The 16,071-nt window shown below is 33.0% G+C and overlaps 1 protein-coding gene, 1 long non-coding RNA gene and 1 other non-coding gene across 5 annotated transcripts in view; 1 reads left to right on the plus strand and 2 right to left on the minus strand.

Annotated features, from left to right (window-relative positions):
* The window catches only part of LOC135122845 (uncharacterized), a 65,133-nt gene that overhangs the window by 12,694 nt on the left and 36,368 nt on the right, over positions 1-16,071 (minus strand). The gene's annotated exons all lie outside the window — the stretch shown is intronic.
* LOC135122924 (U4 spliceosomal RNA) lies at positions 1,531-1,671 on the minus strand. Its single transcript, XR_010279493.1, has one exon. It is a non-coding gene; the product is annotated as a U4 spliceosomal RNA (small nuclear RNA).
* Positions 12,838-16,071, plus strand: part of LOC135122843 (5'-AMP-activated protein kinase subunit gamma-2-like) — a 120,944-nt gene continuing 117,710 nt past the window's right edge. The window contains exon 1 of one of the 3 annotated variants that reach the window (XM_064047296.1): positions 12,838-13,195. The gene's annotated coding sequence lies outside the window, so the exon portion shown is untranslated. The remainder of the gene's footprint in view (positions 13,196-16,071) is intronic. The other 2 variants (XM_064047294.1, XM_064047293.1) reach the window with 2 other exon arrangements.

The following is a 16,071-nucleotide window of genomic DNA, read 5'->3' on the forward strand; positions in this document are numbered from 1 at the left end:
ATATACAGGGTTAGTATAAAGTCCCGGAACGGTTGAATAATTTTGTTATTAGAAAAGTTTTTTTTTAATTTGCTTTGAACATATGTATAGTTAAACATGGCGACTTGATTTTAACATTTTTCCTTTTTTTTATCGCTCTCGGTTTGACAGTCAGGGCCGCCTACTTTTTTTTAATGGAACACCCAGAATTTTTTGACATTTTGTGAAGCAGAATAAAAAACTACTTTCAGAAATTATCAACATGTTTATTTCTACTGATACAAAAGACAAAAAAAATAAACCGTATTATGCCAGAACAGATACATAATTCATTGAGACATTTTGTTGAGCGATTACATCACTGCGAAATTGTAAAGGAGAACACTTTGAACATTTACTGTAGTCCCACTCATAATTTATTATTTATTAGTATTTTCAAAGATGACGTGATTTTACATTAGATGTTTCTTGTGAATTTTTTTCAATCAGAATATGTCAAAAAAAATCTGGGTGTTCCATTAAAAAAAAAAATAGGTGGCCTTGTGTGTCAAACCGAAAGCGATAAAAAAAAGAAAAATATTGTAATCAAGTCGCCATATCCACGCAAAATTTCCAAAAAAAAGGTTTTCAAAAAACGAAGTTATTCAATCGTTCCAGGACTTTATACTAACCCTGTATAGTGTTACGTTTAAGTTTTTCTTAATTTTTACTCAATTAGTTTTATGTCAGTGGTCTGTATGATATCTTCACGTCAGACCTCTTGTAAATTCACTGTTTACAACTTTTTAACTAACTAGTAAGATATTTTCATAGTTTTTAATTTGAACCACATTTTTTTAGTTTTTTAATTAGGCGTCATAATATCATAATCATAACTATGCAACAATTTTAAATTATAATCAAAATAAAATTTTTCATACAATATACGTATATTTTTCGGGGACCGAAAGTGTATTTCCACTTTCAATCCTTACTTATAAATTTTAGATGGAATTCCAACAAGTACATGCCTCATCAATTCAAATGCTTAAAATATTCCACATCAGGGAGATGTTAGGTCGGGACACTCTACGTATTTATGAATGAAGTCTTGGGTAGGTTCTTATTTGACAAGAGGGTGCGCCCTTCGTAAATATTCAACAGTTTTATTTAGAATGTGGGTCGCACCGGGACCGACATTCTAATTCAATGTGGTAGGCACTAAAATGTTACAAGTGACAGTTTAAGACGCTTTGAAAAGTTTTGTTAATCAAAAGAAGTCTTAGAAAAATATGTAGGCTGCAATAAGTATCCATAAAACTTGAAAGAAGTAGAGACCAATCTGTTGTAAAACAAGAGTACGTTAGTATGAATGTCGCCCTTATAGCTTCGTTGCATTATGTTCAATACACGGACAGCCACCTGTCAGTCAAATTTGTGCAGTTGCAGTGCAAGTTTATGTGAAAATCATTGTTTCACTCTATCACTGCACACGGTACAAGAATTATCGCGTTTAAATAGAATTCTCAGTGGTCATTTATGAACCGTGTTTTGTTTAGATTATATAATAAGCCCCCGGAGAGGCTTCCAAAAATTGCCTTAGCGCACGGTATTTCACGTGCACGTGGCGGGGTATTGGTTAAAGTTTTCAACTAGCAATAATCGCACCTCGGATAGACCTCATCGGTTACGATACTGCCACTGCGCAAAGCTGACGAGAGTAGCTGTCTGGAGGGTACATATTGCGCGGCGTCAGCGATCTGTTAGGCGTTTATAGTCGCCAGCGCCCTCTAGGAGACAAATAACTTACATTATCGTGAAATCTTTTCATTTATAAAATATCTCGGTCTAACATGTCCCACTATTATCATTTGTGTGATAAAAATTGGCCTCAACAGAAGACGTGAATTACAATAAATAAAAAAAAAAGTTGCGCAATATTGCGCAAGATATTTTCAGGCATTGGCGAAATGACGTCAATAATTGAAAGAAGAATCAATCAAATAGGGAGCATTGCATACAATGTTTATAATTTTGTGGCAGTTATTGATTAGATACTGGCTGTGTTTTACTGGTTGCATAGCTAGACCAACAATGTTGGAACCCGCACCATGATCATCCTTTTTTGCTAAATAAATTAACTAGAATGGCTTATTTTTTCATAGAATTAAATAACTCACGCACTCTAAAGAGAAACAATTCTAATATATTTACAAACATTTTATTAAACGCGTTTTCTAATGATCAATATCTGGAAGTTATCACACATATATGGAGTATGCCTAAGTGTGTTATTACTTTTTTAACGATTCTTAACACAGTATGAAAAATACACTTACAATAGCTTTAAAAGTTTCATGTTCTGTTTGTTTATATGTACAGTTTTGTCGGCACAACTTTTATCTGACTCATGAGATTTTATGAACGTGGATGATTTAATGGTTTTAATTTTAGAAATCCTGTAATTTTAAGTGGGCCTCTTCATAATTTGTCATTATTACAAAGCGTGTTCTTTATAATTTTTATATTTTGGTATTACTTTATATTACTTGAGGTAAATAAATGACTGTAATGATTAGGTCGCCACTTTGTCAGAAAATTTTCAAAATCAAATTGTGCAGTGTGAACTAGGTTGCTTTGGAATGCGATTAGTTTATCTTTTGAACTATGGAAAAAATGCAAAAACCTGACTGATAATTACATGCTGTTTGTCAAAGTGTGAGCACCGCCTGCATTACACTTGCACTTTTACATGGTTGTCAATGTCAAGGATGACCATGGCTTTGGTACATAGAAAGTAACACAGCGAAATGACTTTTAGTTTTGAGTTTGATCCCACTTGATGCAAATTCACAGCTATTCCATTGACTCATCTGAATAATAGCTGCTAATTGCAGTTTCACACTGTCTTTACTGTTCAATAAGGTAAGTAATAACAAAAAGGAACAAAAGAACTTGTGTCAACAAATTAAAAATCTTTAGCTGATTTGATATTTAGGAGAATCGTGGGTCAATCTCTTGTTGTGTTACATTTTTTTAAATGACCAAAAGATTATTTGTTGACGGATGGATTTCCACACAATTCGTATTTATGATAAAGAAATACACTAGTAACGAAAAAGGGCGCGCAATAAAAATAACGGTACACAGTTAGACACTACTCGAAGGAAAATAAAAAGCACCTTTTGGTATTCAGACGTTTCATTTTGTGCGGAAATACCGTGAACCTATCCATAAAATTTTAGTACGGGTGGTATTTAAAGCTGCCTACTTTGAGAAATCAAATTTATAGTGGTGTATAAAATGATTATTATTTCTGAGAATTACAAAGCAGTAAAATTATGTATTATTATTAGAATGATTGGCCTACTTTATTGTTGCGACTTTAAGTAGTAAACAATAAGAAATGTTTAACAGTTGTCATAAGAACTGTGCCCCTGAGTGACTTCAAGGTTGTGTTTAGGAGCGTCGCATGACGCTAATAATTATTATTAATTATCATTTAAAAATATTTCTCCGCAGAAACTTCGTATTTAGTTTATATTATTTATATTTTATCTTATTTATTATATGAATGTTAAGTTAACTAGAAATTGGCGATATATATTATTTTCTTAATTTCTGACACTTCCTTAGTCCGGCAATTAATATTCAGTTCAAACGAAAATGACTTCCACTTCCGCCAACTTTATAGCTTAAATTAATAGTTTGTCATGGATGAAATAATTTTTTGAACATTGAACTAACTCCTTAATAATGCCACCATAAATCTGTTCACAAACAATAAGGTGAGAAGTCTGATATTTAGCTAGAATTAAGTCGAGCTTTAGTCGTTTTGTGGGATTCGGAAACTATGCAACCCGTTATTCATTCATCTTGTAACATCGTTTATTCAACGACTAAAGTAAACTAGTCGGGTTTATCATCTAAAATATGTATCAAGAACTTCTGTTTCACCTTTCTGCTGCAGTTTAGTACCAGAATTTAAATGGTTTAAATGTGAACCACAACTCTATACTAACAATTCCTTAAAATAACATAAGTAAGCATTTCCCGGCTTGTCACCTAATCAATTAAAACGTGAAATTTTCAAAAAAATGACGAACAATTTTGTAAAACGTAAATAATGTGTTGTTATTTTCATTATTTTATATTTTTATAGACGATTAACTGGATGGTAGGGTTGTTGGCACATAATCTTTGTTTTGCGATGCAATTAACGTTCATCGTTACTGCCAGCAACAGCAACTTACTCTTTAATCATACAAGACATGAGTGACTCATTACAAAGTCATAGCATGTACCAATGTTCTAAAAGTTATTATATAGCATAGAGATTTGATAAGTATAAGTAAAACTGAAGGACTTATTTAATTGAAGATGTTGTGATTGCTATGTACTTTAGTAAAGTGCCAAGATCAACAGTGAATAAAATTGTACTAAATACTATAAAAATGCTTAACAAAATAAATAATTAATGTCGTTATGAAGCTTATTTGATTAACACTTGTGCCAAAAATCTGAGTTTCAAAATAACTTGGTGTAAAAGTCGTTTTTAAAGAAACACGTGGAGTTTTAAAGGACTAAATGGAATTATGAGTATAGTCGTGTTGCGTCAATTAATAGTTGTTGTGACAACGAGGAATGTTGAAATATAAATTATAATTTACAATTAACGAGGTGTGTGCAGGAGTTAAATACTGAGTGGTGCTTTGGAATATGTGTGCATTCCACTAATTGTTAATTCGTTAGCGTGTTGTAGTAAGTAAACCAATGAAAACCAGAAGTTCGTATGAGCTCAGATTTATTACATGATTTATTTCGAAAGGAAAAGTCGGAATAACCATAGCAAACATAATAGCATTTGCATTATGAGCTTAATCCGGATCTGCACGTAGTTCTTTTCAAGTCTGATCTTCTTTTATAAATTAGTTAAAACATTTTTGGAGGAGTCAGAAAAGTGATTTTCTCCTTGTGCTTACTGCAATATTTTATCGATAAAGTAACGTGCGATCAATATTTTTTCATTCCCCGTTGAGCAAAATTCATAAGATTATCGAAGATATCTGAATGAATTTGCACAGCTGATTTCAATACCATTGTATCCTCAACGGTTGCAGAAGGTTACAAAACCGGATCGGCCACACAGAGAACAAAAATAAGTTGTAGAGGGTTAGGTAATTTTCAAACTGTTAAAAAATGTAAAAATCAATAAAACTGGTTCATTAAGAACAGTCACTTTAATATTTATTAGATAGAATACTGAAAAGCCGATCTGGCACTGTAAAACTGATCCCCCCGGAAATCACAAACCGGATCTTCATTACCATAAAAATTTTAAATATATGTCTATCGTAAAAGTTCGTTTTCATGGGGCTAAAATATTTAAATCTCCGGGGAAAGCTGCTTGAGCCCTAAAAGAAAAAGAGCAGTGACATGATAGTTGGTTTTGTTGCTACTATTTTTCATAATTAGCAGGTTATTGTTTTGTATTTCAACACGTTTCATATAGGTGCAAAAAGATGAAACAGTAATGGCGCAATCGCTGACGGGTTAACTGTCAACAACTGCTCAAAAAGGCACAGGTGTCAGTTTCGATGTAGATAATCTGCTCTTTTCAGCGCTGTCATCCACTTCAGCATTCTCAAGTTTAACAACTCACGCGAAGTGGTTTGGGTTTATGTTCTTTACATTTAAAGCTACTTCTGGGTAGCCGAAGAGGTATTACAGTTTCGTTTATAATTTTTGAGAAATCACCATAACAACCTGTATTAGTTCACATATGTGTAGGGATTTTAGGTTTACATATACACATATGTACCTCCGGTAACTATTAAAAAGGATATATCTTTGCAGATGCAAAAACAGTGGTCTCACTTTCATACTAACGTAGAAATTAGTTCTTAATCAGTTATGTTCACTAAAATTAATCATAGGTAGAAGTTAGGAAGTTGAAGCGAACGTTATTATTCAGAATGTCAAAATTAGTGGCCAAGTTTGGAAAGCCAAACTTTACTCATTACAGAAAATGGAGGAGTACGCATGCGTGTGCGATTCAAATGTCAATATTATTTCACACATAGACACAACCAGTAGAAAAAAATTTAACTTTTCGTCTCGGTATAAAGTTTTGATTTTCGACATTAGTATAAAACACATAGAATGTGAAACAAAGTAGACAGGTAAAATTCGTTGTTGATTTATAATTCTACATGTTTGTAATTTTATGGCCCTTGAATGGACACTAATTTTAATTGATAATTGCAGTGATTGTGAATGAATTCCGCACTGCCGCAGTTAATGTTAACCACTGATTTTAAGGAAGCCGGAAAAAGACTCAAACGATGAAGGATAACGACACACCACAGACAAAAAAATATTAATTGCTTCCTCACTCACCCCATCCCAGTCTAAATCAATGTTGAGTGTTTTTTCTTGCTACCACTAATACTTATTTATATTTTCGGGAATTTATTGGAAAATTGATATACTTCTTTTATTGGAAAAGATATTTTTATATAGTCGTCTAAACGACTACGCAGGAGATTGAAAAAAAATCCTTTCGATACCAACATTATAAGATGATGTTAAAAATATTTATTCATTATTTTCAATGCCTTCTTGGAAGCAGATTGCCCTAAGGCAGATACTTTGTGGTTGGTTGATCGATCGTTTCTGATTTGTCTGAAGCGGTTCGAATTCTTCGTAATCGTAAGGATAATTTGCAGTTTTAGTGAAACTCATAATTTTACATATACTGGGTGTTTTCTGTTAAATGTTAGTTATCTGACAATTATCGTTTATAGGGAGCAAAATATGCAATGGTGAACAATACCGTAAATTGGATGGAAATAGCTGGAGAAAGAAAACATAACTTTGATGAAAGTGAAAACTTAAAAATTTTATTTAGCTAGTAGCAATCGTAGTCTATTATTAACCTATAATTCATAGTAACTTTATTAGATTTACAATGGCACAATGGGACATTTAAATGTGGGTTGAGCTTGTGTTTGCCAAACTAAACAAGCTGCAGTGTGACGAATTGGCTTGTGTGTTGGTCAGGCATTTTTTATGTAGTTATGTAGATATTTTTTAGCAAAATTCAATTGTACAAATTGAAAGCCTTTTTGATCTCAAACTTTGTTTCTTTAAGGCAGAAGTGTTCGACTTACTTGTTTCTCGTTTATTTTATCAAAATTAGAAAAAGAAAAACTGAGCTTATATTGCTGTTACCACAAATTGTTCATTTCAATGAAAATAAACTACTTACTAATAAACAATTTGGATTTAAAATATTCATCCACCGAGTCAGTTATACCCCCTGTTATTAATGTTATTATTGCTCGCGGGCAAAAAAATTATATCATTTCAGCATTTCTCGGTTTAACCTAAGTTTTTGTTTGCATCTCACCCGCAGTACATATTGCTATGGAAACTCTATTTTTGCAACTTCAGTACTGGAGGTGTAAAAGTTCTTTTATTGTATTTGTCACATAGAAAGCATTTAAACAAAATGTGGAATCTCCCAGAGTTGTATTTTGGTACCCGTTTTATTTTTTATTTATTTGAAGGTCTTTCTGCATTATTTACAAAATTCTCACACAATACTATATACTGTTGAGACGGTAAATAAAATTGAATTAAACTTGGTGGTAGTAGAAAATTCGAATAAGATTTTCATACTCATATCAAAAAAAAATTTCTTGTGAACCAGTATACAGGGTGTCTCAGAAATAAGTACATTAATTTTAACCAGTAACAGAACTCGTGAAACGTAACAACTTTTTTATCTAGCATTTTTTCGAAAACTCAAGTCGAATTTCGAATTTTCCCACCCATATATTCACGAGCCGTCTATGTTCACCTTAAATAATAACTTAAATAATAGCAACACTACAACAATGAAGAAGGTACCGTAGCAACCGTTTTGACACTGACAATCATTTTTATGTCAATGTTTTTATTAAACGTTGTCCCTTTAAAGTTTGTGTGGCACAGATTTCTAATTTATAGACGAAATGTGTTGAAATGGCTTTGTTTTCAAATTTGGAATGCACCGATATCTTTTTAACGTACGGTGAAGCTCGGGGAAATGGCACTCGCGCCCAACGAATTTTTCCAGAAAACCTTCCAAATCGTCGTCTGCCAAATGTGCGCACTTTTAAGAACGTTGCAGCATTTTCGAGAGTACGGATCTTTTAAACCTCCACCTCAGGATGGGGATAAGTTACGTAGTAATAGAATTGCTAATATTGAAGAGGCTGTTTTGAAGAGTGTTGAAGCTCGACCGAGCACTAGCACGTATCACTGTCTAGTGTGATGTATCGGAGAGTAGTATTTGGAGGATACTCAGAGAACAAATGTACCCCTTTCAGGACCAGAAAGTTCAGTTATTGAAACTAACAGACTTACCACGTAGGCAAAACTTTTGTGAGTGGGTTAATAGAAAAATAAACGAACAAATAAATTTTGTATCTCTTATACCATCAACTGATGAGGTCGGTTACACGAGGGAAAGTGTTCAACACCCACATTTGGGCCGATAAAATTCCGTACGCCATTAGGGAGTAGGATTTTCAATTTCTCTCTAAATGTTTGCCACATTGACAAGATTAGGAAAATACGTATCCTAGTAACTGTTTTTGACCATAAATTATTAATTATAGTAATTATTAGTTTCCATGGGTGACTGAGAATCCATGGGCGGGTAACCTTAATTGGGGTATAACTTTAACAATTTTTAACTTGATAATTAAAAAGTTCTTGACAAAACTTTACTAAAAAAAGTTGTTGAGTTCAATGAGCTCTATAACTGATTAAAATTAATGTACTTATTTCTGAGACACCCTGTATAGTTTTAAATGACAATAAAACGGTGTTCACTTTAAAACACATCAAAAATATGTAATTATTGCGCACAATTTTCTAGGGATCACTATAATTTATAAGCTATTATGGAATGACATGGTTTATCAACGGTTAAGAAATTTAGTTAATAATAATTATTATTATAAATGAATCAGTCAATTTATTTTATTGAATAAATCAAGAATTACAAAACTGAATACTTTGAAATTGATAATAAAAATATATCTGTTGATCCCCCGACAAAATTTATGATGTCATCTTAAAATTTTGCCGAAAAAATTCTGTCCAAAATGTGCAAAATATAATGAGTTTTTACTTGTGATTTATCATTGCATTCATATCTTTTAGATTTGCATATACAGGTGGCTCAAAAAATTAATTAATGATTTAATTAATTTTATTGATTAAATCAGAAACGACTCACTTTATTTACGCAGAACATTTTAAGAATACGATACTGTTGTTTTTCAATTTCCATTTTACACTAAATAAAATAAGTCAGTGAAATGGAGAAAGGAGGTGGGCGGGGCTAAATTTGGTTTTTTCTAGTTTTATGAGCAAGCAGTAGCCTCGCCCACCCGCCCTTTTCTGTTAGAGGATATGTCATTTACCACAATCAATTTTATCTTAACAAGTACTAATTATTAATATTTATAATCCACCAGGTACATTGATGGTAGCGTTTTTCGCATTCAATATGATATGTGATCTAACCATTCACTAATTCCATATAAAATGTTCAAAGTAAAGCGTCTTGTTACAAAGGTGATGTCAAAGATTGGTTATCGAAAGGACTGTGGAAAATATTTTCAAAATTGAAAGATACTAACTTTATAAGTTTATAACGGGTGATCAAAAAGTTTTCAGATTAGGGTAGACTACGGAAATATTACTTATTTCCTTGATTAAATCATACACGTCAAATTTCAAACATGTCAAATTAAATTTCCAATAAGGTTATGTCTGTTTTCACTCACGAGCCAAAGAGTAAACGGACAAAAATTAACAACGATTCCATGGTGACAAAAAAATCATTTTAAACTGGCTGTAAATTTATTAAATTAAATACTTTTAATAGTGGTTTCTCGTTTGGATTTTAACATCTTCGATGTGTTGACATTGACATTTGTAAAGTTGACCGGTTTAATGAAAAAAATGAAAAATATTCCCATAGACTACCCGAATCTGAAAAGTTTTTGATCACCCGTTTTATCTATACTACTAAAAGTAACAAATATATAAATATTTTAGGATTCATGATTCATAGTACCAATTATTACTTACCAAGCGTAAGCTAAGGAAGTGTAGTAATTGAGTTTATCGCACTTTCATATTTTCTCAACATTTCATGATCCCTAGAGTACGAAAAAAGTGATCTCCCGTTTCCGTTTGTCTGTCCGTTTGTCTGTCTGTCTGTCGTCTGTATCAATTTCTATTAGGTACATAAAATGTAACACTTTCAAACGTTTTAAATATACTGTACTGTACAAACTAAACTTATTATTTTTCAACACATATGTCAGTTTACGTTCTCGAGAGATAGTTCACTTCGGAGCTGCGCTCCTCGGCAAACTATATTTTTTCTCGAAAGTAATTAATAAGACACTTGGTATGTAATATGCTATTTGAAATTGACGTAAGTTTATGAAATATACTGACAGTTTATTGAAAACATCTTTATATAAATATCCAGTAGTTTCGGAGATTACATCTTAATACATTATAATAAGTAAATGATCTTGCATCTCACTAACAGATTAAATAATTAATTACAAAAATCAGTTAAAGATACATTCAAATAAAAAAAAATGTTGCATGCTATAGAAACACTTGCTCATTAAAAGTCGCTTAAATTCTTTTATTTAGAATCGGTCAGTTATGTGACTAGAGATGTTGGTGAGTTTGTTTTATTTTTTTATACAGTTTTTTTTTGTTTTAAAAAATAAGACATGTTTTTTTTGTTATAACTATTTTTTTTTATTATCTTTTTCAAATGTTATAAACCGATGTTAGTTTTTGTTAGAAAGAGCAGAAATTTTGAAATTTTAGAAAACTGTACAAATTAATCAAACAAATTTATTTTTTATAAATTTCTTTAATGAATATTCTTACCAATTCTATGCTGACAACTGCAGAATAAAATAATTAAAACATCAATGTAAAGTCGTACCAGAAAACTATAAAACATATCAAGAAAATTAATTGGTCTAATCTTTATTAAAAATTTTCAGGCTGTGATAGAATGTTGTTGAAGTATTCGTTGTTTCCAAGTAGTTCAAATTTAAAACCAAGAATGGGCCTACCGCAAATTTTAAAATTTTTGAGCTTTTTAAATAACAAATACTTGCTAATTTACGGAAACAAAGTATATTTTAACTGCCTATTTCATTAAAACTGTTAAATGTTTATAACAACAAAAAACACCAAAAAACTTAAACAATAAAAATAGACTCATTTAATAAAAAACTGTTTTTTAACATCTATATCTAGTATTAACTAAGTATTAATGTTCAGTGGCGGCCAAAATAAAGTAGGACCCTCTTGAAAGGATTGTTTCAAGAAATTTAGTTGTGTAAACTTGACTAACTTGAATAGGTGTTCATTAACTAATTAATTTGAATTAATTAATTTCAAATTTACACTGGGGAAAGAAAAGTGTCCTAATTTATTTTGGTCGCCAGTGTATGAATTAATCGTTGGATCTGACATGTGTAAAATTTTCATACTTTATTTTACTTTAAAGTCACAACAAAACTTAGTGACAAGTAGATTCGCAACAATAACCTACACTTATTGATTTGTTAAAATTTTGAAGCTTTAGCCACTACAAGTGGCAAAATAGAGTGATTGACCCAAAACATAATTAAAAATTAAAAAATTCATTTGACATATAGGTCCCTAAGTGATACTGCGGTGTTAATGTTAATCTATACAGTAGCGGTCATTTCTACGGAACCACTCGATAAAAAGTCAAGTTGGTAGCCCTGTCATCTAGTACTTTACTCCGAACGCGGTTGGTAGCGGTAGTTGATATAGCAATCGAAACTAGCACAACACGAATGTTTCGGTTGCCCTCAGTTATGCCGCACTGTATCCCGTGCAGACTGTATGTTCTGTTCATCTATTTATTAAAATAAAATATCTACATTGACAATGGGGCCATCTAACCTGTCAAATTTTTGACACATATGTTTTCCCCCAGAAACCCGTCAAGGTCACTTACACCAATCAAATTTTGAAAATTTACACTAGGGAGTGGTTCTATAGAAAAGATCGCGACTTTATTTCGGAATCTTGTAGTCTTTGTGGTTGAGATGAGGAAATTCGGTGCGGTGCATATCCATTTTTTTTTTTTTAATAAAATACTTAAGGAGAATTTATGTAATTTTCTACGTTTTGATTGAGATTAATTTTCATCTATTGTTTAACTCTCTACCTTTATTTTTTTACTACTGTGGAGATTTAATTATGGTAAAGTGAGACAGTCAAGAATAAAATATTGCATTTTACTTGTTATTTTGGAGTTCGGGGAAGTTTGCATTTCAGAATCCACGTGCTATGAAAACTAAAAGTCTAGTTTCACGCTAAAAATATAGCAACCTTTCGGTTTTTACCACGTCTAAAACGAAACTTTGGCACCGCTACCCTGCCTAATGACTTTTTCCTATACGTGGGCGCACATTCAAGTCTTCAGTCCTGCCAACCGCCCCTGTTCCTGTTCCTTGCGTCGAAAAGCGCACGAAGCATTTGGCAAAACCGTATTTTCGTGCGTACGGTGACCCCGAGCGTCACGTGGAGCCCCGCTCTATTATTGGTTTGTTTACGGACGAGCATCTCGCATCTGTAAAATTCCGCCAGCGCACTCGGCCGGCCTTCAAACCCCCCGCGCTCGCCCCCATGAACTTGGTAACATTTCATTTTTCGGTTGGCAACGATCAGCTGAGCGCGCCGCCCGCGTCATCAGCTGGTATTAACAAATGACTCTCGTTTTCTCGCGAGCCGATGACTGCCACCACACCACTCGGTTTACTCGTTATTTCTGTTAGTCACCGGTCTGCCTTATGAGCGCGAACTGCATTTGTGCATGGCGAAATGGTGTTTTGCACGTGTTTTTGCCGCCGCAGCCGCCAGATAGTGCGTTTTTTGCAGTCTCGTTTTCCGCTAAAATAAACAAAGTGCTTTATTGAGTGGCTTTTGGATGTACTTGGTTGTTTTATGCCGTACGGTTTTTTAGTGTTGTGCTTTGGTCGAATTTTTTGTGTGCGTGGAGGCGGTTTTTCGTTTTTCTCTCCCCACGAATTTTTCGCTGAATTCATGGTTTGGAAAACTTATTTCGCTCTCGTCGGATTCGCTACTTATTGCCAGTAAGGTAATTGTTGGCCCTCTGCGATCGCGGTGAACTCATATGTCAGACACTTGACGTTAATGACAGTTGATCTGGAGATGACATAACACCTTAAAATTATTAAAAAAATTAAAACTGGGCGAATTAGCGCGCCGATTACATTAGTGAAAGCACGGGTAATTAACGCGATCATTTAAAGCGCAACTACCTTGCGTCAAGGAAAAGCGCGTTTTAACATTTTTTTGGTAATGCTGATGCTTCCTACTTGGAATTTTTTTGTTGCTTTAAATTCGCTTATCTCATTTATAAAACCCCGGCACCCAACCTAAGATAGTTGCTATCATATCCTGTTTTTCGAAGGTCACGTGTGAAAGAACGGCTGTTATTAGAGAAAATTCATGAATAAATCATTGACAGTGGCGTAACAATGATTTTTACGCTTGGCGGCCATTTATTTCATTGCACTATGCTGTAGGAAAAAATATAAAAATTACAACGAAAAAGTGTTACACAGCATCAGCAAATTAGTTCTTTAAACTATAGAGCAGTTATATGTGACGTCACTGTCTTAATTAATATGGTTAGGGAGCCATATTTCATAAAAGTAAACCAAATGTCAGTTGTAAAAAAGCTGGCGAGCAGCTGTCGATTATTTACCCTTTACCTATATGTAAATAGTTCGTCAGTTTACCTCCGACCCGTTATTATTAGCCGCGAGATACGCTGTTAGTACAGAAAGTATTAAAGTGCAGACTGTATAGTAAAAGTAATAGTAAATAGTAATAAATTGCCGGCATTGTTTCGAGTGAAAATGAGGAAAATCCAAACCACAGACCGCATAAATAAATTTGCCAGCACAAATCACGTGGACTCAGGATTTATGTCCCTGTCAAGCTGAAACGCTATACGTAAATATATGGAGTGTATTTACAAAGACATAATCCCTATTATTAATAATAAGTACGAAATACATCTTAGTCACCGCAATGTATCCCCTTTTTGTCATCTAATTTTAGCAGATACATAACTATATCACACCACTAGTGGCAACAACCGAAAACAATGCTCCAAAAATTTGTTTTTACATAAATTACAATGATGTTTTCCCAATTTTCCATGCTTTATGAATGAAAGTCAAGGACGCGGTATTAATACAACGTCCTTGACGGAATGCATTTCTCAAGGGGTTTTATTTAAATTTGAATTTCACACCGACCATGATTCATTTGTTTGATGTCACCTAAAATGACGGCATAGTTAAAAAAACACGTTTCACAACCAAAAAACAATAATACTAAAACGTGTAACAGACTAAAATTAATATAAATGTATTGTTTTTTCAATTTCAAGTGCGTTTCATGACGATGTGGTATGCTATTTACGACTTTCTGCGTAAGAGTCGGCTATGGAAATGTTTTTAGTTTAAAAACAGCTTTAAAAATGAGGTTATGAATTCGATCCTTCAGTGTGACAAAAATGTAGAAACTGCGTCGCTAAAAGTAGATTTCCTTTTTCGGATGGTGTGATAAACTTGACTGTTAAGAGATTTTTATTCTTAAACAAAACAAACCTGGATCTTTAAACATTTCATTGTGAATTTCATTACGCGATGTATAACTTTTTTAGCATATTTTTTGCTGCAAGAGTAATAAATGATCTTTCAGTACAATCACTTTGAAAATCAGTAATGTTAAATATTAACATAATACTAAGGAAATTTTATTCATTATCTAGGTCATCGTCATCATTTGATTCGGATTCAGATTTTCCTAAAGAAATATTAAAAGTAGGAATATTTTCGCTTGGTAAATTGCCATTTGTCTGGGGTACATCTAGAGATGGATTCAAGCCATAAATTTGCTATTTTATTTGGAGATTTAGGTCGCGAATTTATGTTTATTGTAGAAACGCACAGGCTATTTCGAAAGGATTATATTGACAATGGTCTATCAATGCTTCATAGGTGTAATTAAATTGCAGAGTCCTTTTTTCGAAAATTTTTCGTTGAAATTGACACAATGATTAATAAGCCATTCCTGTATTGGACTTTTTTACACGAGAATGTAGCAGGTGCATTGTTCGAAACTACCACAGATCGCCTATGCAGCTTATTCAAAATAGTTATTATTACTGATTATTCACCCATTATCTTGTGCTAGTCCCTGTTATTATTTTTGAATTTGGTCAAAAATCACTATCCTCTAAAAAGCCAAAAAAAAAAACACCCTTCTTGAAGCTTCACTGGTAGTTTTAATTGGGTTATTTGTCAAATAGGTTTCATGTACCCACGGTTGTAGAATAGATAGGTTGATACACTAGCATACATTTGCATATCCCTGGTCAGCGACGCCAATTGCCGATCGCGTCGCCTGGTTTTTGACGTTTTAGGGACACAGAACTCTATAGGCATCTGTCTATAACCGATGTAATTAATAAAAGAAATCGTACTTATCGACTCCGATCAAATGTCATTTACAAATTTTGCATTGTTCATAAAGCAATGTAAACGAAAATCCCCAAAATAACTAGAATGATTTCCGCTCGACAAGGTAGAGGCGCTAGCTATATGTGTCCTTTCCATGGATATAGGGATCGAAAAGAAGCGTCGCCATCCCAAGCCATTAGTGTACAAACCTATCTATTCTACAACCGTGCATGTACCCAACAACGAAAGATCAAATATACAAACAATATACATAGTTTCAATTTTGAAATTGTAAAATTTTCTTAAGGAAGTAATTTTTGTCTTACAATAGACTGATGAAAATATCAATTTGATATTGATGTTTTGTGTAAGTTACCAATTGACGGTTTAATCGCTTTCGAATAATTTCGACATAATTCCAATCTTCTGATAAGTTGCTTTGTTTCTAACACATTTTTAATAATGCCAAGTAATT

This window comes from Zophobas morio, unplaced genomic scaffold (genome assembly GCF_036711695.1).
Source record: "Zophobas morio isolate AGI-343-1 ecotype UQ-CSIRO unplaced genomic scaffold, CSIRO_AGI_Zmor_V1 ptg000005l, whole genome shotgun sequence".
Lineage (NCBI taxonomy): Eukaryota > Metazoa > Arthropoda > Insecta > Coleoptera > Tenebrionidae > Zophobas > Zophobas morio.